The following is a 23,078-nucleotide window of genomic DNA, read 5'->3' as shown; positions in this document are numbered from 1 at the left end:
GTTGTTGTGGCCGAGTGGTTAAGGCGATGGACTAGAAATCTATTGGGGTCTCCCCGCGCAGGTTCGAATCCTGCCGACAACAAGAATCTTTTTAACATCGGCTACAATTTCAGAAGTTAACCTTTAGTATTTCTTCCATGTCAGTTTTATAAATAGGTGGCTTATTTTGGTGTCACTATTGCCATATCACATATTTATTATCGCTCCCCCTTTCATATCTTTGCTATAACTCTCGTCCTTCATTAGCGCTGGTGCAAACGCTTCAAATCATTATACCCTGGCTCTCTCGGTCATACCTGTGCATGCACTTGAAACTTACTTTACCAATAAAAGAAGCAAATAGAGAAATAAAATAAAAGTGCTAGCTGGATTAGGCAAACACACTTCATAAAACGGCATTTTCTTTTCTATTCTCCCCCGTGTTACAAGCTTAACTGCTCTGTGTGTAATTTCTCTTAACCTGCTGTTCCAGGAAGAGAATTTCATCTACAAGCTCTTTCTTTTTTTTTCCTAGTCTTTTCTTTCCCTTTTCTTAGATTTGTAACTGTTCCTTTACGTGCTCTATTTAGGCGCCATTAATCTCATTTGAGCTCCTTGTACCTGCTGCTGTTTTCTCCACACCTCATACTGTCTTTTCCCTCTTTCTCTCTTTCTCTGCGGTTGGTGGGTACTTTCCAAAGCGTCTGATGCCCCAAAGTTCCTTCGTCTTGTTGTCAGACGTGAATTTGAAAAGCAACAAAATTAACAAGCCTTTACCACTCACACATGGCAGAAGTTTATACTTTAATTCAATGAGCTAAGAAAAGTGTGTTGTGGGGCCCCTACAAGCCATGGTGCTTGCTTCATCATAATTAGGCATGCAGTCATTAGCCACAGCTCTGATTATGGGTCACTGAGGTCAGTTTCAATAATTCCTCAAAAACCTAACCATGCAGTCCCCCCTAACTGTGTAGTTATCTTGCTTTACTGCTGTTTGTGTGATTAGCTGGGAGGAGCTCACGGCAGCATCCTCCCAATAAAAGTGTAGATGGACCGTTCCTTAACTCTTTCTTGCTTCACATACAGATGGCTTGAGGAGGTACAGGGGAGATGCAGGTCTAATAGACAGAATAGAATATCTGCACCAGGTGTGTTTCTCTGCATTGGTGTCCCATCAAAGGCCCACAAGTGTATGTGTGATCTTTGACTCCTGCCAGTTCACAAGCAGGCGGCCAGGAAACGGTTTCAGCCTATCAACCACTGAGGAGATAAAGCCTTTGTATAAGGAATTAGGAAGCAATGAACACATTCAGCCTATCACAGGAGTAGCCCTGAGTGTTCCAAATTATAATTTCTTCATGTCACTGTATGTTATTGATCCCAAGTAGCTCGCTGTGATCGTATAGTGGTTAGTACTCTGCGTTGTGGCCGCAGCAACCTCGGTTCGAATCCGAGTCACAGCATTCTGGTTGGCAATGTCACGGCAGTTGGGATTTTCCTTTACAGAATTCCCGAATGTACCAGTTGATTTTGTAAAATGTCTATTAAAAACAGATCCTTTTCAATATTTAAACGATTTAACGACAAATTATTTAAACACACATGATTATAAGATGTAGGTATACTGTACTTACTGACATAAATTATCGTTCTTGAACATATTTGCGGTAAGGGGAGCGGAGCTCTCCCCCAGGCCAATCAGAATGCAGATGAATGCAGTTGCAGTTGAGTGACCTGTGTTGTGGCTGTCTACAGGGAATGCACATATGTAGCTGTCTTGCAGCCCAATCCAGACGTCAATTGAAGACAGGTTTTCATGCAAATAGAGCAGTAAGTGCAGAGAAATGCTCACTCTCTAAAAATGGCATTTATACAGTAGTAAGATTAAATCCAACCTCACCAGTAGATAGGATTTATCAATAAATAAATAAAGCTTCTCCTCTCTGATATGGAATTACCCCCCAAAAAGTATAAGGGAATACCCAATGCTAACCTATGAGAGGGGCAGACCTCACAGTAGTGAAAAATGTAATAGACTGTTTGATACTACTAGGACATACAAACTACCAGAGTACATGTCTTACCTTTTACTTACATAGCATGATGCCCCTAGGACTACTTAGGGCCTACCTTAGGGGTTACTGATATGTAATAAAATTGGAGTTTAAGGCTTGGCAAGTAGTTTTAAATGCCAAGTCGAAGTGGCAGTACACTGCAGCACAGGCACTGCAGTAGCAGGCTTGAGACAGGTTTGAAATGCTATTTCTTTGGGCGGCACAATCAGTCCCTGGGTATATGGTATACCACTTTACAAGGGGCTTTCAAGTAAATTAAATCTGTCAGTAAGGTATACTCCAATTATACACATGATTAGGGAAGAAGCACGTGCACTTCAGCACTGATTAGTAGCGATAAAGTGATCAGAGTCCTAAGGCCAACAAAAAGATACAGCAAAATGCGGAGGTGAAAAGCAATAAGGTGTGGTTGGGACCACCTTAAGAATGCAAGGTCTAACAAAAACGAACTAAGGATAACATGAGTAAAACATCAGGTTTCTCTACAGCATTTGGTGAGACAAGTGGGCCTTCTTTTATCTTCCATAAATGCAATCTTTACCGGACCCCTTTATTATATAGCTCTTCAAGGAAAAAATATAAAGCACTTACAAAGGAGCCTCAAATACTCAAAGATGGTAGACTTCTGTAATACGGGCCATATACTAAAAGCAGCATGAAAACAGAGTGCAATAGGGTCCAAAAAACTTGAGTGACCCATGAGAGTATGCATGCAAGCCTATGGTATTCCAAACTAGAGATATACGCATGCAATTTTTGTTTTTAGGAGAGAATGTGCCTGCTGAAAAAAAACATTATTTTTAAAAAGTGCATTGCAGAATATCAGGAATTTGCTGTGGGACACCTTCAAAACTTGCATACAGATTATGTGCACACACCTTACAGTCAGTTGTTGTGGCCGAGTGGTTAAGGCGATGGACTAGAAATCCATTGGGGTCTCCCCGCGCAGGTTCGAATCCTGCCGACAACGAGAATCTTTTTAACATCGGCTACAATTTCAGAAGTTAACCTTTAGTATTTCTTCCATGTCAGTTTTATAAATAGGTGGCTTATTTTGGTGTCACTATTGCCATATCACATATTTATTATCGCTCCCCCTTTCATATCTTTGCTATAACTCTCGTCCTTCATTAGCGCTGGTGCAAACGCTTCAAATTATTATACCCTGGCTCTCTCGGTCATACCTGTGCATGCACTTGAAACTTACTTTACCAATAAAAGAAGCAAATAGAGAAATAAAATAAAAGTGCTAGCTGGATTAGGCAAACACACTTCATAAAACTGCATTTTCTTTTCTATTCTCCCCGTGTTACAAGCTTAACTGCTCCCTGTGTAATTTCTCTTAACCTGCTGTTCCTGGAAGAGAATTTCATCTACAAGCTCTTTCTGTGTTTTTTCCTAGTCTTTTCTTTCCCTTTTCTTAGATTTGTAACTGTTCCTTTACGTGCTCTATTTAGGCGCCATTAATCTCATTTGAGCTCCTTGTACCTGCTGCTGTTTTCTCCACACCTCATACTGTCTTTTCCCTCTTTCTCTCTTTCTCTGCGGTTGGTGGCTACTTTCCAAAGCGTCTGATGCCCCAATGTTCCTTCGTCTTGTTGTCAGACGTGAATTTGAAAAGCAACAAAATTAACAAGCCTTTACCACTCACACATGGCAGAAGTTTATACTTTAATTCAATGAGCTAAGAAAAGTATGTTGTGGGGCCCCTACGAGCCATGGTGCTTGCTTCATCATAATTAGGCATGCAGTCATTAGCCACAGCTCTGATTATGGGTCACTGAGGTCAGTTTCAATAATTCCTCAAAAACCTAACCATGCAGTCCCCCCTAACTGTGTAGTTATCTTGCTTTACTGCTGTTTGTGTGATTAGCTGGGAGGAGCTCACGGCAGCATCCTCCCAATAAAAGTGTAGATGGACCTTTCCTTAACTCTTTCTTGCTTCACATACAGATGGCTTGAGGAGGTACAGGGGAGATGCAGGTCTAATAAACAGAATAGAATATCTGCGCCAGGTGTGTTTCTCTGCATTGGTGTCCCATCACAGGCCCACCAGTGTATGTGTGATCTTTGACTCCTGCCAGTTCACAAGCAGTCGGCCAGGAAACGGTTTCAGCCTATCAACCACTGAGGAGATAAAGCCTTTGTATAAGGAATGAGGAAGCAATGAACACATTCAGCCTATCACAGGAGTAGCCCTGAGTGTTCCGAATTATAATTTCTTCATGTCACTGTACATTATTGAGCCCAAGTAGCTTGCCGTGATCGTATAGTGGTTAGTACTCTGCGTTGTGGCCGCAGCAACCTCGGTTCGAATCCGAGTCACGGCATTGTGGTTGGCAATGTCACGGCAGTTGGGTTTTTCCTTTACAGAATTCCCAAATGTACCAGTTGTTTTTGTAAAATGTCTATTAAAAACAGATCCTTTTCAATATTTAAACGATCTAACGACAAATTATTTAAACACACATGATTATAAGATGTAGGTATACTGTACTTACTGACATAAATTATCGTTCTTGAACATATTTGCGGTAAGGGGAGCGGAGCTCCCCCCCAGGCCAATCAGAATGCAGATGAATGCAGTTGCAGTTGAGTGACCTGTGTTGTGGCTGTCTCCAGGGAATGCACATATGTAGCTGTCTCGCAGCCCAATCCAGACGTCAATTGAAGACAGGTTTTCATGCAAATAGAGCAGTAAGTGCAGAGAAATGCTCACTCTCTAAAAATGGCATTTATACAATAGTAAGATTAAATCCAACCTCACCAGTAGATAGGATTTATCAATAAATAAATAAAGCTTCTCCTCTCTGATATGGAATTACCCCCCAAAAAGTATAAGGGAATACCCAATGCTAACCTATGAGAGGGGCAGACCTCAAAGTAGTGAAAAATGTAATAGACTGTTTGATACTACTAGGACATACAAACTACCACAGTACGTCTTACCTTTTACTTACATAGCATGATGCCCCTAGGACTACCTAGGGCCTACCTTAGGGGTTACTGATATGTAATAAAATTGGAGTTTAAGGCTTGGCAAGTAGTTTTAAATGCCAAGTCGAAGTGGCAGTACACTGCAGCACAGGCACTGCAGTAGCAGGCTTGAGACAGGTTTGAAATGCTATTTCTTTGGGCGGCACAATCAGTCCCTGGGTATATGGTATACCACTTTACAAGGGGCTTTCAAGTAAATTAAATCTGTCAGTCAGGTATACTCCAATTATACACATGATTAGGGAAGAAGCACGTGCACTTCAGCACTGATTAGTAGCGATAAAGTGATCAGAGTACTAAGGCCAACAAAAAGATACAGCAAAATGCGGAGGTGAAAAGCAATAAGGTGGGGTTGGGACCACCTTAAGAATGCAAGGTCTAACAAAAACGAACTAAGGATAACATGAGTAAAACATCAGGTTTTTCTACAGCATTTGGTGAGACAAGTGGGCCTTCTTTTATCTTCCATAAATGCAATCTTTCCTGGACCCCTTTATTATAATGCTTTTCAAGGAAAAAATATAAAGCACTTACAAAGGAGCCTCAAATACTCAAAGATGGTAGACTTCTGTAATATGGGCCATATACTAAAAGCAGCACGAAAACAGAGTGCAATAGGGTCCAAAAAACTTGAGTGACCCAGGAGAGTATGCAGGCAAGCCTATGGTATTCCAAACTAGAGATATACCAATGCAATTTTTGTTTTTAGGAGAGAATGTGCCTGCTGAAAAAAAACATTATTTTTAAAAAGTGCATTGCAGAATATCAGGAATTTGCTGTGGGACACCTTGAAAACTTGCATACCGATTATGTGCATACACCTTACAGTCAGTTGTTGTGGCCGAGTGGTTAAGGCGATGAACTAGAAATCCATTGGGGTCTCCCCGTGCAGGTTCAAATCCTGCCGACAACAAGAATCTTTTTAACATCGGCTACAATTTCAGAAGTTAACCTTTAGTATTTCTTCCATGTCAGTTTTATAAATAGGTGGCTTATTTTGGTGTCACTGTTGCCATATCACATATTTATTATCGCTCCCCCTTTCATATCTTTGCTATAACTCTCGTCCTTCATTAGCGCTGGTGCAAACGCTTCAAATTATTATACCCTGGCTCTCTCGGTCATACCTGTGCATGCACTTTAAACTTACTTTACCAATAAAAGAAGCAAATAGAGAAATAAAATAAAAGTGCTAGCTGGATTAGGCAAACACACTTCATAAAACGGCATTTTCTTTTCTATTCTCCCCCGTGTTACAAGCTTAACTGCTCCCTGTGTAATTTCTCTTAACCTGCTGTTCCAGGAAGAGAATTTCATCTACAAGCTCTTTCTGTGTTTTTTCCTAGTCTTTTCTTTCCCTTTTCTTAGATTTGTAACTGTTCCTTTACGTGCTCTATTTAGGCGCCATTAATCTCATTTGAGCTCCTTGTACCTGCTGCTGTTTTCTCCACACCTCATACTGTCTTTTCCCTCTTTCTCTCTTTCTCTGCGGTTGGTGGCTACTTTCCAAAGCGTCTGATGCCCCAAAGTTCCTTCGTCTTGTTGTCAGACGTGAATTTGAAAAGCAACAAAATTAACAAGCCTGTACAACTCACACATGGCAGAAGTTTATACTTTAATTCAATGAGCTAAGAAAAGTGTGTTGTGTGGCCCCTACAAGCCATGGTGCTTGCTTCATCATAATTAGGCATGCAGTCATTAGCCACAGCTCTGATTATGGGTCACTGAGGTCAGTTTCAATAATTCCTCAAAAACCTAACCATGCAGTCCCCCCTAACTGTGTAGTTATCTTGCTTTACTGCTGTTTGTGTGATTAGCTGGGAGGAGCTCACGGCAGCATCCTCCCAATAAAAGTGTAGATGGACCGTTCCTTAACTCTTTCTTGCTTCACATACAGATGGCTTGAGGAGGTACAGGGGAGATGCAGGTCTAATAAACAGAATAGAATATCTGCGCCAGGTGTGTTTCTCTGCATTGGTGTCCCATCACAGGCCCACAAGTGTATGTGTGATCTTTGACTCCTGCCAGTTCACAAGCAGGCGGCCAGGAAACGGTTTCAGCCTATCAACCACTGAGGCGATAAAGCCTTTGTATAAGGAATGAGGAAGCAATGAACACATTCAGCCTATCACAGTAGTAGCCCTGAGTGTTCCGAATTATAATTTCTTCATGTCACTGTACGTTATTGAGCCCAAGTAGCTCGCCGTGATCGTATAGTGGTTAGTACTCTGCGTTGTGGCCGCATCAACCTCGGTTCGAATCCGAGTCACGGCATTGTGGTTGGCAATGTCACGGCAGTTGGGTTTTTCCTTTACAGAATTCCCAAATGTACCAGTTGATTTTGTAAAATGTCTATTAAAAACAGATCCTTTTCAATATTTAAACGATCTAACGACAAATTATTTAAACACACATGATTATAAGATGTAGGTATACTGTACTTACTGACATAAATTATCGTTCTTGAACATATTTGCGGTAAGGGGAGCGGAGCTCTCCCCCAGGCCAATCAGAATGCAGATGAATGCAGTTGCAGTTGAGTGACCTGTGTTGTGGCTGTCTACAGGGAATGCACATATGTAGCTGTCTCGCAGCCCAATCCAGACATCAATTGAAGACAGGTTTTCATGCAAATAGAGCAGTAAGTGCAGAGAAATGCTCACTCTCTAAAAATGGCATTTATACAATAGTAAGATTAAATCCAACCTCACCAGTAGATAGGATTTATCAATAAATAAATAAAGCTTCTCCTCTCTGATATGGAATTACCCCCCAAAAAGTATAAGGGTATACCCAATGCTAACCTATGAGAGGGGCAGACCTCACAGTAGTGAAAAATGTAATAGACTGTTTGATACTACTAGGACATACAAACTACCACAGTACATGTCTTACCTTTTACTTACATAGCATGATGCCCCTAGGACTACCTAGGGCCTACCTTAGGGGTTACTGATATGTAATAAAATTGGAGTTTAAGGCTTGGCAAGTAGTTTTAAATGCCAAGTCGAAGTGGCAGTACACTGCAGCACAGGCACTGCAGTAGCAGGCTTGAGACAGGTTTGAAATACTATTTCTTTGGGCGGCACAATCAGTCCCTGGGTATATGGTATACCACTTTACAAGGGGCTTTCAAGTAAATTAAATCTGTCAGTCAGGTATACTCCAATTATACACATGATTAGGGAAGAAGCACGTGCACTTCAGCACTGATTAGTAGCGATAAAGTGATCAGAGTCCTAAGGCCAACAAAAAGATACCGCAAAATGCGGAGGTGAAAAGCAATAAGGTGGGGTTGGGACCACCTTAAGAATGCAAGGTCTAACAAAAACGAACTAAGGATAACATGAGTAAAACATCAGGTTTCTCTACAGCATTTGGTGAGACAAGTGGGCCTTCTTTTATCTTCCATAAATGCAATCTTTCCCGGACCCCTTTATTATATAGCTCTTCAAGGAAAAAATATAAAGCACTTACAAAGGAGCCTCAAATACTCAAAGATGGTAGACTTCTGTAATATGGGCCATATACTAAAAGCAGCATGAAAACAGAGTGCAATAGGGTCCAAAAAACTTGAGTGACCCAGGAGAGTATGCATGCAAGCCTATGGTATTCCAAACTAGAGATATACGCATGCAATTTTTGTTTTTAGGAGAGAATGTGCCTGCTGAAAAAAACATTATTTTTAAAAAGTGCATTGCAGAATATCAGGAATTTGCTGTGGGACACCTTGAAAACTTGCATACAGATTATGTGCACATGCCTTACAGTCAGTTGTTGTGGCCGAGTGGTTAAGGCGATGGACTAGAAATCCATTGGGGTCTCCCCGCGCAGGTTCGAATCCTGCCGACAACGAGAATCTTTTTAACATCGGCTACAATTTCAGAAGTTAACCTTTAGTTTTTCTTCCATGTCAGTTTTATAAATAGGTGGCTTATTTTGGTGTCACTATTGCCATATCACATATTTATTATCGCTCCCCCTTTCATATCTTTGCTATAACTCTCGTCCTTCATTAGCGCTGGTGCAAACGCTTCAAATTATTATACCCTGGCTCTCTCGGTCATACCTGTGCATGCACTTTAAACTTACTTTACCAATAAAAGAAGCAAATAGAGAAATAAAATAAAAGTGCTAGCTGGATTAGGCAAACACACTTCATAAAACGGCATTTTCTTTTCTATTCTCCCCCGTGTTACAAGCTTAACTGCTCCCTGTGTAATTTCTCTTAACCTGCTGTTCCAGGAAGAGAATTTCATCTACAAGCTCTTTCTGTGTTTTTTCCTAGTCTTTTCTTTCCCTTTTCTTAGATTTGTAACTGTTCCTTTACGTGCTCTATTTAGGCGCCATTAATCTCATTTGAGCTCCTTGTACCTGCTGCTGTTTTCTCCACACCTCATACTGTCTTTTCCCTCTTTCTCTCTTTCTCTGCGGTTGGTGGCTACTTTCCAAAGCGTCTGATGCCCCAAAGTTCCTTCGTCTTGTTGTCAGACGTGAATTTGAAAAGCAACCAAATTAACAAGCCTGTACAACTCACACATGGCAGAAGTTTATACTTTAATTCAATGAGCTAAGAAAAGTGTGTTGTGTGGCCCCTACAAGCCATGGTGCTTGCTTCATCATAATTAGGCATGCAGTCATTAGCCACAGCTCTGATTATGGGTCACTGAGGTCAGTTTCAATAATTCCTCAAAAACCTAACCATGCAGTCCCCCCTAACTGTGTAGTTATCTTGCTTTACTGCTGTTTGTGTGATTAGCTGGGAGGAGCTCATGGCAGCATCCTCCCAATAAAAGTGTAGATGGACCGTTCCTTAACTCTTTCTTGCTTCACATACAGATGGCTTGAGGAGGTACAGGGGAGATGCAGGTCTAATAAACAGAATAGAATATCTGCGCCAGGTGTGTTTCTCTGCATTGGTGTCCCATCACAGGCCCACAAGTGTATGTGTGATCTTTGACTCCTGCCAGTTCACAAGCAGGCGGCCAGGAAACGGTTTCAGCCTATCAACCACTGAGGCGATAAAGCCTTTGTATAAGGAATGAGGAAGCAATGAACACATTCAGCCTATCACAGTAGTAGCCCTGAGTGTTCCGAATTATAATTTCTTCATGTCACTATACGTTAATGAGCCCAAGTAGCTCACCGTGATCGTATAGTGGTTAGTACTCAGCGTTGTGGCCGCAGCAACCTCGGTTTGAATCCGAGTCACGGCATTGTGGTTGGCAATGTCACGGCAGTTGGGTTTTTCCTTTACAGAATTCCCAAATGTACCAGTTGATTTTGTAAAATGTCTATTAAAAACAGATCCTTTTCAATATTTAAACGATCTAACGACAAATTATTTAAACACACATGATTATAAGATGTAGGTATACTGTACTTACTGACATAAATTATCGTTCTTGAACATATTTGCGGTAAGGGGAGCGGAGCTCTCCCCCAGGCCAATCAGAATGCAGATGAATGCAGTTGCAGTTGAGTGACCTGTGTTGTGGCTGTCTACAGGGAATGCACATATGTAGCTGTCTCGCAGCCCAATCCAGACGTCAATTGAAGACAGGTTTTCATGCAAATAGAGCAGTAAGTGCAGAGAAATGCTCACTCTCTAAAAATGGCATTTATACAATAGTAAGATTAAATCCAACCTCACCAGTAGATAGGATTTATCAATAAATAAATAAAGCTTCTCCTCTCTGATATGGAATTACCCCCCAAAAAGTATAAGGGTATTCCCAATGCTAACCTATGAGAGGGGCAGACCTCACAGTAGTGAAAAATGTTATAGACTGTTTGATACTACTAGGACATACAAACTACCACAGTACATGTCTTACCTTTTACATACATAGAATGATGCCCCTAGGACTACCTAGGGCCTACCTTAGGGGTTACTGATATGTAATAAAATTGGAGTTTAAGGCTTGGCAAGTAGTTTTAAATGCCAAGTCGAAGTGGCAGTACACTGCAGCACAGGCACTGCAGTAGCAGGCTTGAGACAGGTTTGAAATACTATTTCTTTGGGCGGCACAATCAGTCCCTGGGTATATGGTATACCACTTTACAAGGGGCTTTCAAGTAAATTAAATCTGTCAGTCAGGTATACTCCAATTATACACATGATTAGGGAAGAAGCACGTGCACTTCAGCACTGATTAGTAGCAATAAAGTGATCAGAGTCCTAAGGCCAACAAAAGGATACAGCAAAATGCGGAGGTGAAAAGCAATAAGGTGGGGTTGGGACCACCTTAAGAATGCAAGTTCTAACAAAAACGAACTAAGGATAACATGAGTAAAACATCAGGTTTCTCTACAGCATTTGGTGAGACAAGTGGGCCTTCTTTTATCTTCCATAAATGCAATCTTTACCGGACCCCTTTATTATATAGCTCTTCAAGGAAAAAATATAAAGCACTTACAAAGGAGCCTCAAATACTCAAAGATGGTAGACTTCTGTAATACGGGCCATATACTAAAAGCAGCACGAAAACAGAGTGCAATAGGGTCCAAAAAACTTGAGTGACCCATGAGAGTATGCATGCAAGCCTATGGTATTCCAAACTAGAGATATACGCATGCAATTTTTGTTTTTAGGAGAGAATGTGCCTGCTGAAAAAAAACATTATTTTTAAAAAGTGCATTGCAGAATATCAGGAATTTGTTGTGGGACACCTTGAAAACTTGCATACAGATTATGTGCACACACCTTACAGTCAGTTGTTGTGGCCGAGTGGTTAAGGCGATGGACTAGAAATCCCTTGGGGTCTCCCTGCGCAGGTTCGAATCCTGCCAACAACGAGAATCTTTTTAACATCGGCTACAATTTCAGAAGTTAACCTTTAGTATTTCTTCCATGTCAGTTTTATAAATAGGTGGCTTATTTTGGTGTCACTATTGCCATATCACATATTTATTATCGCTCCCCCTTTCATATCTTTGCTATAACTCTCGTCCTTCATTAGCGCTGGTGCAAACGCTTCAAATTATTATACCCTGGCTCTCTCGGTCATACCTGTGCATGCACTTGAAACTTACTTTACCAATAAAAGAAGCAAATAGAGAAATAAAATAAAAGTGCTAGCTGGATTAGGCAAACACACTTCATAAAACTGCATTTTCTTTTCTATTCTCCCCGTGTTACAAGCTTAACTGCTCCCTGTGTAATTTCTCTTAACCTGCTGTTCCTGGAAGAGAATTTCATCTACAAGCTCTTTCTGTGTTTTTTCCTAGTCTTTTCTTTCCCTTTTCTTAGATTTGTAACTGTTCCTTTACGTGCTCTATTTAGGCGCCATTAATCTCATTTGAGCTCCTTGTACCTGCTGCTGTTTTCTCCACACCTCATACTGTCTTTTCCCTCTTTCTCTCTTTCTCTGCGGTTGGTGGCTACTTTCCAAAACGTATGATGCCCCAAAGTTCCTTCGTCTTGTTGTCAGACGTGAATTTGAAAAGCAACAAAATTAACAAGCCTTTACCACTCACACATGGCAGAAGTTTATACTTTAATTCAATGAGCTAAGAAAAGTATGTTGTGGGGCTCCTACGAGCCATGGTGCTTGCTTCATCATAATTAGGCATGCAGTCATTAGCCACAGCTCTGATTATGGGTCACTGAGGTCAGTTTCAATAATTCCTCAAAAACCTAACCATGCAGTCCCCCCTAACTGTGTAGTTATCTTGCTTTACTGCTGTTTGTGTGATTAGCTGGGAGGAGCTCACGGCAGCATCCTCCCAATAAAAGTGTAGATGGACCGTTCCTTAACTCTTTCTTGCTTCACATACAGGTGGCTTGAGGAGGTACAGGGGAGATGCAGGTCTAATAAACAGAATAGAATATCTGCGCCAGGTGTGTTTCTCTGCATTGGTGTCCCATCACAGGCCCACCAGTGTATGTGTGATCTTTGACTCCTGCCAGTTCACAAGCAGTCGGCCAGGAAACGGTTTCAGCCTATCAACCACTGAGGAGATAAAGCCTTTGTATAAGGAATGAGGAAGCAATGAACACATTCAGCCTATCACAGGAGTAGCCCTGAGTGTTCCGAATTATAATTTCTTCATGTCACTGTACGTTATTGAGCCCAAGTAGCTTGCCGTGATCGTATAGTGGTTAGTACTCTGCGTTGTGGCCGCAGCAACCTCGGTTCGAATCCGAGTCACGGCATTGTGGTTGGCAATGTCACGGCAGTTGGGTTTTTCCTTTACAGAATTCCCAAATGTACCAGTTGTTTTTGTAAAATGTCTATTAAAAACAGATCCTTTTCAATATTTAAACGATCTAACGACAAATTATTTAAACACACATGATTATAAGATGTAGGTATACTGTACTTACTGACATAAATTATCGTTCTTGAACATATTTGCGGTAAGGGGAGCGGAGCTCCCCCCCAGGCCAATCAGAATGCAGATGAATGCAGTTGCAGTTGAGTGACCTGTGTTGTGGCTGTCTCCAGGGAATGCACATATGTAGCTGTCTCGCAGCCCAATCCAGACGTCAATTGAAGACAGGTTTTCATGCAAATAGAGCAGTAAGTGCAGAGAAATGCTCACTCTCTAAAAATGGCATTTATACAATAGTAAGATTAAATCCAACCTCACCAGTAGATAGGATTTATCAATAAATAAATAAAGCTTCTCCTCTCTGATATGGAATTACCCCCCAAAAAGTATAAGGGAATACCCAATGCTAACCTATGAGAGGGGCAGACCTCACAGTAGTGAAAAATGTAATAGACTGTTTGATACTACTAGGACATACAAACTACCACAGTACATGTCTTACCTTTTACTTACATAGCATGATGCCCCTAGGACTACTTAGGGCCTACCTTATGGGTTACTGATATGTAATAAAATTGGAGTTTAAGGCTTGGCAAGTAGTTTTAAATGCCAAGTCGAAGTGGCAGTACACTGCAGCACAGGCACTGCAGTAGCAGGCTTGAGACATGTTTGAAATGCTGTTTCTTTGGGTGGCACAATCAGTCCCTGGGTATATGGTATACCACTTTACAAGGGGCTTTCAAGTAAATTAAATCTGTCAGTCAGGTATACTCCAATTATACACATGATTAGGGAAGAAGCACGTGCACTTCAGCACTGATTAGTAGCGATAAAGTGATCAGAGTCCTAAGGCCAACAAAAAGATACAGCAAAATGCGGAGGTGAAAAGCAATAAGGTGGGGTTGGGACCACCTTAAGAATGCAAGGTCTAACAAAAACGAACTAAGGATAACATGAGTAAAACATCAGGTTTTTCTACAGCATTTGGTGAGACAAGTGGGCCTTCTTTTATCTTCCATAAATGCAATCTTTCCTGGACCCCTTTATTATAATGCTCTTCAAGGAAAAAATATAAAGCACTTACAAAGGAGCCTCAAATACTCAAAGATGGTAGACTTCTGTAATATGGGCCATATACTAAAAGCAGCACGAAAACAGAGTGCAATAGGGTCCAAAAAACTTGAGTGACCCATGAGAGTATGCAGGCAAGCCTATGGTATTCCAAACTAGAGATATACCAATGCAATTTTTGTTTTTAGGAGAGAATGTGCCTGCTGAAAAAAAACATTATTTTTAAAAAGTGCATTGCAGAATATCAGGAATTTGCTGTGGGACACCTTGAAAACTTGCATACAGATTATGTGCACACGCTTCACAGTCAGTTGTTGTGGCCGAGTGGTTAAGGCGATGGACTAGAAATCCATGGGGGTCTCCCCGCGCAGGTTCGAATCCTGCCGACAACGAGAATATTTTTAACATCGGCTACAATTTCAGAAGTTAACCTTTAGTATTTCTTCCATGTCAGTTTTATAAATAGGTGGCTTATTTTGGTGTCACTATTGCCATATCACATATTTATTATTGCTTCCCCTTTCATATCTTTGCTATAACTCTCGTCCTTCATTAGCGCTGGTGCAAACGCTTCAAATTATTATACCCTGGCTCTCTCGGTCATACCTGTGCATGCACTAGAAACTTACTTTACCAATAAAAGAAGCAAATAGAGAAATAAAATAAAAGTGCTAGCTGGATTAGGCAAACACACTTCATAAAACTGCATTTTCTTTTCTATTCTCCCCGTGTTACAAGCTTAACTGCTCCCTGTGTAATTTCTCTTAACCTGCTGTTCCTGGAAGAGAATTTCATCTACAAGCTCTTTCTGTGTTTTTTCCTAGTCTTTTTTTTCCCTTTTCTTAGATTTGTAACTGTTCCTTTACGTGCTCTATTTAGGCGCCATTAATCTCATTTGAGCTCCTTGTACCTGCTGCAGTTTTCTCCACACCTCATACTGTCTTTTCCCTCTTTCTCTCTTTCTCTGCGGTTGGTGGCTACTTTCCAAAGCGTCTGATGCCCCAATGTTCCTTCGTCTTGTTGTCAGACGTGAATTTGAAAAGCAACAAAATTAGCAAGCCTTTACCACTCACACATGGCAGAAGTTTATACTTTAATTCAATGAGCTAAGAAAAGTGTGTTGTGGGGCCCCTACGAGCCATGGTGCTTGCTTCATCATAATTAGGCATGCAGTCATTAGCCACAGCTCTGATTATGGGTCACTGAGGTCAGTTTCAGCAATTCCTCAAAAACCTAACCATGCAGTCCCCCCTAACTGTGTAGTTATCTTGCTTTACTGCTGTTTGTGTGATTAGCTGGGAGGAGCTCACGGCAGCATCCTCCCAATAAAAGTGTAGATGGACCGTTCCTTAACTCTTTCTTGCTTCACATACAGATGGCTTGAGGAGGTACAGGGGAGATGCAGGTCTAATAAACAGAATAGAATATCTGCGCCAGGTGTGTTTCTCTGCATTGGTGTCCCATCACAGGCCCACCAGTGTATATGTGATCTTTGACTCCTGCCAGTTCACAAGCAGGCGGCCAGGAAACGGTTTCAGCCTATCAACCACTGAGGAGATAAAGCCTTTGTATAAGGAATGAGGAAGCAATGAACACATTCAGCCTATCACAGGAGTAGCCCTGAGTGTTCCGAATTATAATTTCTTCATGTCACTGTACGTTATTGAGCCCAAGTAGCTCGCCGTGATCGTATAGTGGTTAGTACTCTGCGTTGTGGCCGCAGCAACCTCGGTTCGAATCCGTGTCACAGCATTGTGGTTGGCAATGTCACGGCAGTTGGGTTTTTCCTTTACAGAATTCCCAAAAGTACCAGTTGTTTTTGTAAAATGTCTATTAAAAACAGATCCTTTTCAATATTTTAACGATCTAACGACAAATTATTTAAACACACATGATTATAAGATGTAGGTATACTGTACTTACTGACATAAATTATCGTTCTTGAACATATTTGCGGTAAGGGGAGCGGAGCTCTCCCCCAGGCCAATCAGAATGCAGATGAATGCAGTTGCAGTTGAGTGACCTGTGTTGTGGCTGTCTACAGGGAATGCACATATGTAGCTGTCTCGCAGCCCAATCCAGACGTCAATTGAAGACAGGTTTTCATGCAAATAGAGCAGTAAGTGCAGAGAAATGCTCACTCCCTAAAAATGGCATTTATACAATAGTAAGATTAAATCCAACCTCACCAGTAGATAGGATTTATCAATAAATAAATAAAGCTTCTCCTCTCTGATATGGAATTACCCCCCAAAAAGTATAAGGGAATACCCAATGCTAACCTATGAGAGGGGCAGACCTCACAGTAGTGAAAAATGTAATAGACTGTTTGATACTACTAGGACATACAAACTACCACAGTACATGTCTTACCTTTTACATACATAGCATGATGCCCCTAGGACTACCTAGGGCCTACCTTAGGGGTTACTGATATGTAATAAAATTGGAGTTTAAGGCTTGGCAAGTAGTTTTAAATGCCAAGTCGAAGTGGCAGTACACTGCGGCACAGGCACTGCAGTAGCAGGCTTGAGACAGGTTTGAAATACTATTTCTTTGGGCGGCACAATCAGTCCCTGGGTATATGGTATACCACTTTACAAGGGGCTTCCAAGTAAATTAAATCTGTCAGTCAGGTATACTCCAATTATACACATGATCAGGGAAGAAGCACGTGCACTTCAGCACTGATTAGTAGCGATAAAGTGATCAGAGTCCTAAGGCCAACAAAAAGATACAGCAAAATGCGGAGGTGAAAAGCAATAAGGTGGGGTTGGGACCACCTTAAGAATGCAAGGTCTAACAAAAACGAACTAAGGATAACATGAGTAAAACATCAGGTTTCTCTACAGCATTTGGTGAGACAAGTGGGCCTTCTTTTATCTTCCATAAATACAATCTTTCCCGGACCCCTTTATTATATAGCTCTTCAAGGAAAAAATATAAAGCACTTACAAAGGAGCCTCAAATACTCAAAGATGGTAGACTTCTGTAATATGGGCCATATACTAAAAGCAGCACGAAAACAGAGTGCAATAGGGTCCAAAAAACTTGAGTGACCCATGAGAGTATGCATGCAAGCCTATGGTATTCCAAACTAGAGATATACGCATGCAATTTTTGTTTTTAGGAGAGAATGTGCCTGCTGAAAAAAAACATTATTTTTAAAAAGTGCATTGCAGAATATCAGGAATTTGCTGTGGGACACCTTGAAAACTTGCATACAGATTATGTGCCCACACCTTACAGTCAGTTGTTGTGGCTGAGTGGTTAAGGCGATGGACTAGAAATCCATGGGGGTCTCCCCGCGCAGGTTCGAATCCTGCCGACAACGAGAATATTTTTAACATCGGCTACAATTTCAGAAGTTAACCTTTAGTATTTTTTCCATGTCAGTTTTATAAATAGGTGGCTTATTTTGGTGTCACTATTGCCATATCACATATTTATTATCGCTCCCCCTTTCATATCTTTGCTATAACTCTCGTCCTTCATTAGCACTGGTGCAAACGCTTCAACTTATTATACCCTGGCTCTCTCGGTCATACCTGTGCATGCACTTGAAACTTACTTTACCAATAAAAGAAGCAAATAGAGAAATAAATTAAAAGTGCTAGCTGGATTAGGCAAACACACTTCATAAAACGGCATTTTCTTTTCTATTCTCCCCGTGTTACAAGCTTAACTGCTCCCTGTGTAATTTCTCTTAACCTGCTGTTCCTGGAAGAGAATTTCATCTACAAGCTCTTTCTGTGTTTTTTCCTTGTCTTTTCTTTCCCTTTTCTTAGATTTGTAACTGTTCCTTTACGTGCTCTATTTAGGCGCCATTAATCTCATTTGAGCTCCTTGTACCTGCTGCAGTTTTCTCCACACCTCATACTGTCTTTTCCCTCTTTCTCTCTTTCTCTGCGGTTGGTGGCTACTTTCCAAAGCGTCTGATGCCCCAATGTTCCTTCGTCTTGTTGTCAGACGTGAATTTGAAAAGCAACAAAATTAACAAGCCTTTACCACTCACACATGGCAGAAGTTTATACTTTAATTCAATGAGCTAAGAAAAGTGTGTTGCGGGGCCCCTACGAGCCATGGTGCTTGCTTCATCATAATTAGGCATGCAGTCATTAGCCACAGCTCTGATTATGGGTCACTGAGGTCAGTTTCAATAATTCCTCAAAAACATAACCATGCAGTCCCCCCTAACTGTGTAGTTATCTTGCTTTACTGCTGTTTGTGTGATTAGCTGGGAGGAGCTCACGGCAGCATCCTTCCAATAAAAGTGTAGATGGACCGTTCCTTAACTCTTTCTTGCTTCACATACAGGTGGCTTGAGGAGGTACAGGGGAGATGCAGGTCTAATAAACAGAATAGAATATCTGCGCCAGGTGTGTTTCTCTGCATTGATGTCCCATCACAGGCCCACCAGTGTATGTGTGATCTTTGACTCCTGCCAGTTCACAAGCAGGCGCCCAGGAAACGGTTTCAGCCTATCAACCACTGAGGAGATAAAGCCTTTGTATAAGGAATGAGGAAGCAATGAACACATTCAGCCTATCACAGGAGTAGCCCTGAGTGTTCCGAATTATAATTTCTTCATGTCACTGTACGTTATTGAGCACAAGTAGCTTGCCGTGATTGTATAGTGGTTAGCACTCTGCGTTGTGGCCGCAGCAACCTCGGTTCGAATCCGAGTCACGGCATTGTGGTTGGCAATGTCACGGCAGTTGGGTTTTTCCTTTACAGAATTCCCAAATGTACCAGTTGTTTTTGTAAAATGTCTATTAAAAACAGATCCTTTTCAATATTTAAACGATCTAACGACAAATTATTTAAACACACATGATTATAAGATGTAGGTATACTGTACTTACTGACATAAATTATCGTTCTTGAACATATTTGCGGTAAGGGGAGCGGAGCTCTCCCCCCAGGCCAATCAGAATGCAGATGAATGCAGTTGCAGTTGAGTGACCTGTGTTGTGGCTGTCTACAGGGAATGCACATATGTAGCTGTCTCGCAGCCCAATCCAGACGTCAATTGAAGACAGGTTTTCATGCAAATAGAGCAGTAAGTGCAGAGAAATGCTCACTCCCTAAAAATGGCATTTATACAATAGTAAGATTAAATCCAACCTCACCAGTAGATAGGATTTATCAATAAATAAATAAAGCTTCTCCTCTCTGATATGGAATTACCCCACAAAAAGTATAAGGGAATATCCAATGCTAACCTATGAGAGGGGCAGACCTCACAGTAGTGAAAAATGTAATAGACTGTTTGATACTACTAGGACATACAAACTACCACAGTACATGTCTTACCTTTTACATACATAGCATGATGCCCCTAGGACTACCTAGGGCCTACCTTAGGGGTTACTGATATGTAATAAAATTGGAGTTTAAGGCTTGGCAAGTAGTTTTAAATGCCAAGTCGAAGTGGCAGTACACTGCGGCACAGGCACTGCAGTAGCAGGCTTGAGACAGGTTTGAAATACTATTTCTTTGGGCGGCACAATCAGTCCCTGGGTATATGGTATACCACTTTACAAGGGGCTTTCAATTAAATTAAATCTGTCAGTCAGGTATACTCCAATTATACACATGATCAGGGAAGAAGCACGTGCACTTCAGCACTGATTAGTAGCGATAAAGTGATCAGAGTCCTAAGGCCAACAAAAAGATACAGCAAAATGCGGAGGTGAAAAGCAATAAGGTGGGGTTGGGACCACCTTAAGAATGCAAGGTCTAACAAAAACGAACTAAGGATAACATGAGTAAAACATCAGGTTTCTCTACAGCATTTGGTGAGACAAGTGGGCCTTCTTTTATCTTCCATAAATACAATCTTTCCCGGACCCCTTTATTATATAGCTCTTCAAGGAAAAAATATAAAGCACTTACAAAGGAGCCTCAAATACTCAAAGATGGTAGACTTCTGTAATATGGGCCATATACTAAAAGCAGCACGAAAACAGAGTGCAATAGGGTCCAAAAAACTTGAGTGACCCATGAGAGTATGCATGCAAGCCTATGGTATTCCAAACTAGAGATATACGCATGCAATTTTTGTTTTGAGGAGAGAATGTGCCTGCTGAAAAAAACGTTATTTTTAAAAAGTGCATTGCAGAATATCAGGAATTTGCTCTGGGACACCTTAAAAACTTGCATACAGATTATGTGCCCACACCTTACAGTCAGTTGTTGTGGCTGAGTGGTTAAGGCGATGGACTAGAAATCCATGGGGGTCTCCCCGCGCAGGTTCGAATCCTGCCGACAACGAGAATATTTTTAACATCGGCTACAATTTCAGAAGTTAACCTTTAGTATTTCTTCCATGTCAGTTTTATAAATAGGTGGCTTATTTTGGTGTCACTATTGCCATATCACATATTTATTATCGCTCCCCCTTTCATATCTTTGCTATAACTCTCGTCCTTCATTAGCGCTGGTGCAAACGCTTCAAATTATTATACCCTGGCTCTCTCGGTCATACCTGTGCATGCACTAGAAACTTACTTTACCAATAAAAGAAGCAAATAGAGAAATAAAATAAAAGTGCTAGCTGGATTAGGCAAACACACTTCATAAAACTGCATTTTCTTTTCTATTCTCCCCGTGTTACAAGCTTAACTGCTCCCTGTGTAATTTCTCTTAACCTGCTGTTCCTGGAAGAGAATTTCATCTACAAGCTCTTTCTGTGTTTTTTCCTAGTCTTTTTTTTCCCTTTTCTTAGATTTGTAACTGTTCCTTTACGTGCTCTATTTAGGCGCCATTAATCTCATTTGAGCTCCTTGTACCTGCTGCAGTTTTCTCCACACCTCATACTGTCTTTTCCCTCTTTCTCTCTTTCTCTGCGGTTGGTGGCTACTTTCCAAAGCGTCTGATGCCCCAATGTTCCTTCGTCTTGTTGTCAGACGTGAATTTGAAAAGCAACAAAATTAGCAAGCCTTTACCACTCACACATGGCAGAAGTTTATACTTTAATTCAATGAGCTAAGAAAAGTGTGTTGTGGGGCCCCTACGAGCCATGGTGCTTGCTTCATCATAATTAGGCATGCAGTCATTAGCCACAGCTCTGATTATGGGTCACTGAGGTCAGTTTCAGCAATTCCTCAAAAACCTAACCATGCAGTCCCCCCTAACTGTGTAGTTATCTTGCTTTACTGCTGTTTGTGTGATTAGCTGGGAGGAGCTCACGGCAGCATCCTCCCAATAAAAGTGTAGATGGACCGTTCCTTAACTCTTTCTTGCTTCACATACAGATGGCTTGAGGAGGTACAGGGGAGATGCAGGTCTAATAAACAGAATAGAATATCTGCGCCAGGTGTGTTTCTCTGCATTGGTGTCCCATCACAGGCCCACCAGTGTATATGTGATCTTTGACTCCTGCCAGTTCACAAGCAGGCGGCCAGGAAACGGTTTCAGCCTATCAACCACTGAGGAGATAAAGCCTTTGTATAAGGAATGAGGAAGCAATGAACACATTCAGCCTATCACAGGAGTAGCCCTGAGTGTTCCGAATTATAATTTCTTCATGTCACTGTACGTTATTGAGCCCAAGTAGCTCGCCGTGATCGTATAGTGGTTAGTACTCTGCGTTGTGGCCGCAGCAACCTTGGTTTGAATCCGTGTCACAGCATTATGGTTGGCAATGTCACGGCAGTTGGGTTTTTCCTTTACAGAATTCCCAAAAGTACCAGTTGTTTTTGTAAAATGTCTATTAAAAACAGATCCTTTTCAATATTTTAACGATCTAACGACAAATTATTTAAACACACATGATTATAAGATGTAGGTATACTGTACTTACTGACATAAATTATCGTTCTTGAACATATTTGCGGTAAGGGGAGCGGAGCTCTCCCCCAGGCCAATCAGAATGCAGATGAATGCAGTTGCAGTTGAGTGACCTGTGTTGTGGCTGTCTACAGGGAATGCACATATGTAGCTGTCTCGCAGCCCAATCCAGACGTCAATTGAAGACAGGTTTTCATGCAAATAGAGCAGTAAGTGCAGAGAAATGCTCACTCCCTAAAAATGGCATTTATACAATAGTAAGATTAAATCCAACCTCACCAGTAGATAGGATTTATCAATAAATAAATAAAGCTTCTCCTCTCTGATATGGAATTACCCCACAAAAAGTATAAGGGAATATCCAATGCTAACCTATGAGAGGGGCAGACCTCACAGTAGTGAAAAATGTAATAGACTGTTTGATACTACTAGGACATACAAACTACCACAGTACATGTCTTACCTTTTACATACATAGCATGATGCCCCTAGGACTACCTAGGGCCTACCTTAGGGGTTACTGATATGTAATAAAATTGGAGGCAAAGTTGCAGTAGCTAATATCTATCAACAAGGTCCTGAAGAAAGCCGGGTCATATGCCCATAAGGCTGAAACATGTCGACCATTTTACAGACCATACTGCACAGCGCCATAAGGTAGTCTTACTACTGGGCGTGTTTTTAATCTCAGCACCCGGACTTCTATATGAAATGTTTTCTGAAGTCAGAGTAGTTCATTTTATCCATTTGTTTATTATTTGAGCACTGCACATTTTTTCACATCACTTTAGGATGCACATCATGGCTATACTCTTGATATCCATTCGTACCGGCACTATAAGGTCGGACTTGGGAAGGCAAGACTAGCAATCCCCACATGACGCA

The 23,078-nt window shown here is 41.3% G+C and overlaps 11 non-coding genes across 11 annotated transcripts; all 11 read left to right on the top strand.

Annotated features, from left to right (window-relative positions):
- Positions 1-82, top strand: TRNAS-AGA (transfer RNA serine (anticodon AGA)). The gene has a single exon. It is a non-coding gene; the product is annotated as a tRNA-Ser (tRNA).
- Positions 83-1,370: 1,288 nt separating this feature from the next.
- On the top strand, positions 1,371-1,442 carry TRNAH-GUG (transfer RNA histidin (anticodon GUG)). Its single transcript has one exon. It is a non-coding gene; the product is annotated as a tRNA-His (tRNA).
- Positions 1,443-2,942: 1,500 nt separating this feature from the next.
- Positions 2,943-3,024, top strand: TRNAS-AGA (transfer RNA serine (anticodon AGA)). Its single transcript has one exon. It is a non-coding gene; the product is annotated as a tRNA-Ser (tRNA).
- A 1,288-nt stretch (positions 3,025-4,312) lies between these two features.
- Positions 4,313-4,384, top strand: TRNAH-GUG (transfer RNA histidin (anticodon GUG)). Its single transcript has one exon. It is a non-coding gene; the product is annotated as a tRNA-His (tRNA).
- A 4,440-nt stretch (positions 4,385-8,824) lies between these two features.
- Positions 8,825-8,906, top strand: TRNAS-AGA (transfer RNA serine (anticodon AGA)). Its single transcript has one exon. It is a non-coding gene; the product is annotated as a tRNA-Ser (tRNA).
- Positions 8,907-11,767: 2,861 nt separating this feature from the next.
- TRNAS-AGA (transfer RNA serine (anticodon AGA)) lies at positions 11,768-11,849 on the top strand. The gene has a single exon. It is a non-coding gene; the product is annotated as a tRNA-Ser (tRNA).
- A 1,288-nt stretch (positions 11,850-13,137) lies between these two features.
- Positions 13,138-13,209, top strand: TRNAH-GUG (transfer RNA histidin (anticodon GUG)). The gene has a single exon. It is a non-coding gene; the product is annotated as a tRNA-His (tRNA).
- Positions 13,210-14,709: 1,500 nt separating this feature from the next.
- TRNAS-AGA (transfer RNA serine (anticodon AGA)) lies at positions 14,710-14,791 on the top strand. Its single transcript has one exon. It is a non-coding gene; the product is annotated as a tRNA-Ser (tRNA).
- Positions 14,792-17,651: 2,860 nt separating this feature from the next.
- TRNAS-AGA (transfer RNA serine (anticodon AGA)) lies at positions 17,652-17,733 on the top strand. Its single transcript has one exon. It is a non-coding gene; the product is annotated as a tRNA-Ser (tRNA).
- Positions 17,734-19,021: 1,288 nt separating this feature from the next.
- TRNAH-GUG (transfer RNA histidin (anticodon GUG)) lies at positions 19,022-19,093 on the top strand. The gene has a single exon. It is a non-coding gene; the product is annotated as a tRNA-His (tRNA).
- Positions 19,094-20,593: 1,500 nt separating this feature from the next.
- On the top strand, positions 20,594-20,675 carry TRNAS-AGA (transfer RNA serine (anticodon AGA)). The gene has a single exon. It is a non-coding gene; the product is annotated as a tRNA-Ser (tRNA).
- Positions 20,676-23,078: the final 2,403 nt, after the last annotated feature.

This window comes from Lissotriton vulgaris, chromosome 1_1 (genome assembly GCF_964263255.1).
Source record: "Lissotriton vulgaris chromosome 1_1, aLisVul1.2, whole genome shotgun sequence".
Taxonomy (NCBI): Eukaryota; Metazoa; Chordata; class Amphibia; order Caudata; family Salamandridae; genus Lissotriton; species Lissotriton vulgaris.
Note: the sequence above shows the minus strand (reverse complement) of the source record. Positions and strands in the feature narration are given on the sequence as shown.